Below are 4,491 nucleotides of genomic sequence, written 5' to 3' on the forward strand. Positions count from 1 at the left end.
AGAGAAGGAAATTAAGATTCTTTTTTGCTAAAAATGAATATAAATCTTGGTGTCATGATGTCTAGTTCAGGAGTCTGCTTTACATTTTTCCACAGTGGAGATTTTGGTCCAGGATTTGAAGTTGTCTGTGCATGCATACATTTTTACCCTGTTGTGCATATGAGAGAGAGAGAAAGAGAAAGGGAGCAAACCACCAGCATAGTTGGAGTTTAATGCAATCTGGAAAGGTTGTCATCTATTAGTCTACCTGTTAATGTCAGTTCTTTGTCATTTTTCCCCCTTTGATTTCTAATTTTTGGATACCTCTCAGAAACATGAATCTCATCTCACTAGGCAATATGACAATAGCAGAGAATTCTAGTAAAAACCCAAAACGAACACAGTGATTATTCCTGTTGGTTATAGCAAATGAGGTGAATGTTGAGGTGCAGAAGTTGATCTGGAGAAAATATTAGAATAATTTTCTTTCCTGTATCTTCAGTGTGGTCTCCAGTGATTGACTCCTCCTCTTTTCAGTGCACTGTCCTTTTCTGTGTTCTCATGGCCCAGATTCTTCCTTCCCACTATTACCATGTCCTTCTCATTCATTTTATACCTAAGCTAATAAAAATTACCGTATTCATTTCCCCTTTTCTTCCTGTTTTCTTTTGCTCAGCAGGCTGTTGTCTCCCTCTACACTTGTAGGAATGTTCCCAGTAAAGCCACCATTGATTTCCTAGCTGAAATGTTTGATAGAGTTTTCTCAAGCTTCATCTTCATTTTGGGAGGTTGATAGTAATTATTTGTTTCTTGAAATTTTCCAGTAGCACCAATTCTCTTGGTTTACCTTCTGCTTTCTGGCTTTTGTATTATTGACTCCTGTTTCTCTGCCTTTTCCTTACATCTGTTCTTTTAAAAGTCTCGGTTCACGGTTTTACTTACTCGATAAAGTGGTCTCATTCAGACTTCTTCCAAAATTTACCCAATGGCTCCCATATCTAGCCTAGCAATTCCAGTACATCCAGCTGTCCAGCAGTTCCCAGAGCCTGTAACATTTTAGATATCAAATACTGGCTGGATGAGTTATCTGTAGGTAACTATAATTCAGCATATTTAGAAGTAACTTCATCCTCCTTCCTCCTTCCTCCAAACCTGTCTTCTCTCCTTGCTTAGTATACCAGTGAGCACGGTGTAGCATCATCTATACCACTCCACCACACTGAAAACCTGGGTTTTTACTAGAATTCTCCACTACTTGTCATATTGCCTAGTGAGATGAGATTCATGTTTCTGAGAGGTATCCAAAACTTAGAAATCAAAGGGGGAAAATGACGAAGAACTGACATTAAAATAGAGAACATACACTTTAGCATCTACGTAATCTTTTATGTTGGTAGTCTGCATGTAATAGTCCATCCCTGTGCTGGTTTATAAATAAGCATCTGAGATTGTGAGATAATTGTGGAACATTTAGCAATATAAACTTTTTGGTAGACTGGAGAAAGGAAAACTTAACATTCATTAGATAGTTATGACACAATTTAGTTTGTTTCCATTAAGGAAATAATCCTTTTAATGTAGTGACAGTTCTGTTTTGCTGTACAGCAAACCTTGAGATTAAATGTATTCCATCTTTCAAAATGTACATGCTTTTCTAAGAAAATGTGAAGCATTTTCAATTTATATAAATTTTGACTGTTGATTTAACATCTTAGGTAGCTGGTAGCTGGTTTGTTTTTTCATTCTTGGTCTTTAATACTGAAATGTTTTAGAGAGTGAAGACTAAACAACAGCTTATATCCTGTTAATATTTACTTTTTTTCATACTTTGTTCTAATTTAAAATTAATTAGGACTTTGGTTTTTATATTTAAGTTGTCTAATTTTCAGAATCCTTTCCCACTCTTAGGAATCTAGGCCTAGTGCAGTTGCTGCAAATGTCAACATTTACAAGATGCCTTTGGATAGGACGGAACTTGCCCTGAAAGTGTTGGAAAGATGGCACTCATTATGCATACTAGTAGCTTCTATTTAACTCATCCTCCTCAGGAAACAAAATTTGCATAATGCTACTCTCTATCAATTGTGTTGCAAAGGTCCTATGGAAAGAGTGTATCAACCAAAAGAATCTATATGGTGTGCCTAGAAAAGGTGAAGGCAGGTCATCTGTTTGTTAGATGAGAGATAGGATCCAAACTTACAGTATTTTCCTTCTAAGAATTAAGTCCAAAACCAACCATTCTTAGAGAAGCTTTAAAAAGGAGGTGGTGGTTTATATGCTGACAAAATTCTTATTTTGATAACTGCCAAATTTATCTACAATTCAATGTGGATTAAATTATAAAAAGTAAAAATGTTTTCTTGGCTTTCACCTCATCGTCCCTTGAAAAATGGTCTCTTCTGTTGGTTTGCATTCAAGGTAAAAATTAGCCTGGGCAATATAGTGAAAAATTCTTAGAATAAGGATGCAGTATTTCTGGAGAGGAATAGTTTGGCAAATATCAAGGAAAAAATTGTTTTATATGAGAATTATTGCTTTAAATCTGAAAATTATTAACAGCACTCATTTGTTCTTGTCATTGGAGAAAAATCTTAAGGGGCTTATTGAAGAATCTGGTGTGGGAAGCTTTGCTTAGCTGGAGAGAGAAAAATAGGACGTTGTGCAAAAATAAAAATAAGGTGTATGAAACATAAATATTCTTTTCATGTGCATATCCTAGCCCCATTTCTACTTTATTCATGTAGTTTAGGGGGAAAAAACAGTAGTTTAAAAGCATAGGATGTTTTCTGGGAAAGAAAACATATTTTTAAAACAATAGAAATAAATAATTGTTGTAGTTCTCTTTATTGTTTTTGATCAAGTAGAAGCAAAAAAGTTTCTGTAAGATCTGCCTTTCTGTAGTACATGAGTACATTATTCTGATGTGTCTTGATATGACTCCTCTCACTCTTATAGACACACCCCCCACACACACACACACTTAATTTTTGATATGTTAGATTTTCATAATAGGCCTTTTGTTTTTTAAGAAAAGAAAAGCTATCCTTATAATCTTCTGTAATATAATATTCCCTCCATCCTTGATTCTGAAAAGCACCATTTTATTTTCATTGTGATGTTTCATTCATCTTTCTCTCCCTTTGGCAGAGTATAAGTCTTATCTCTTGGCCCAAGGTTTTATCCTTAGCATCTAGAACAAAAGTAGGCACTTATTATATATTGGTTGAATTAATTAAATGATCCCTTTCTGACTCTTCTCATTGTTGCAGTAACTTTATTTGTTTTAAATACAGATTCATTTATGAGGCAGTTTTATATACATCAACTTCCTACCCACCCGTGTTTTCTTTTGGTACATCAGTTGGCCAACCGGTATTTGCTCAGCAGTAGCTTGGTGCCACAAAATGGACTTTGTCCCTACACTTATGGAACTTAACACCACTTTAATACTAACGGCTCAGAATGACATAATTATCTTGTGAATAATCTCATTTCTTTCTCATGTCATGGAAGTAGTACATTTCATTGCCAGACCTTGTAGGTGATGTCTTCATCAACCTAATGAAATGTTAAAGAAGGTATGCCTAAACTTATAATGATCTTCTGATTTTATTTGATCCTCTTTGATTTTTCAGTAATTTTCACCTATCTTGATCTCCTAATAGGATACAGTTCTTTATTTTACTTTAGTTTGAGAAATTTCTACTAACTTGTGTAGTGTTTTCAAAAAATACTAGGTTTTTATTCACATTTTTATTCAGTTAATATTGACAAAATCCAAAGCTGTCTATAGCGCTATGGAAATTAACGAGATTTTTCCTCTTCCCTCTTGGTAGGGTTTTACTCATATACATATATAAAAGGCTCCAATACTGGGTTTCAAAAATGTCTAATGGTCAAAAAATGTCTTTGGCTTTTGATATTTTAAGACTTTTATTCCCTTTTCCTTTCTTTGGTTTGATTTGTAGATAATATACACCATGGAGCACTTTATTTTCCTCTTCTCACTAGGTTATATATTGTATTCTAAAACAGCAATAAAGCATGTTCAGTCCCTTTCTTTTGAATCCTAAGAATTAGCTCTGACCAAATGGCAGCTAGTCCTAGCTTTTTCTTTAGCCAAAATTACATCTGCATTTTCCATTACCTCACTTACATCCCTTTTGCCCTCATTCTTTTTTATATATTTAAAATTCCTGTAACATTCTTCAGTGGTAATTTTCTGAAGTTTACTTTAGATCACTTGAGGACTTGTGATATAAAAAGACTCAGGCTAGGGTTGCATTAATTTCTTTACCCTGTTCATAGTCTTTCTTTAAGAGTTTTTATCTTAAAAATAATGTGTAGCAGCGATACATATCTGCATTTTAATCATAAACAAAATTCAGATTCCCCCAGTTTCAGCAGCTTTGCCAGTGCCATTTCTGGTTATGATGTTTCGGTAATCGCAGTTAAAAAAAAAAAAGGTAACATTTTGAGCAAACCTTATTAACAGGAAAACAATAATAAAAA

The 4,491-nt window shown here is 34.1% G+C and overlaps 1 protein-coding gene across 9 annotated transcripts in view; it reads left to right on the forward strand.

Annotated features, from left to right (window-relative positions):
* Positions 1 to 4,491, forward strand: part of RALGPS2 (Ral GEF with PH domain and SH3 binding motif 2) — a 158,861-nt gene that overhangs the window by 84,617 nt on the left and 69,753 nt on the right. The window lies entirely within an intron of this gene.

Source organism: Canis aureus, chromosome 6 (assembly GCF_053574225.1).
Source record: "Canis aureus isolate CA01 chromosome 6, VMU_Caureus_v.1.0, whole genome shotgun sequence".
Classification (NCBI taxonomy): domain Eukaryota; kingdom Metazoa; phylum Chordata; class Mammalia; order Carnivora; family Canidae; genus Canis; species Canis aureus.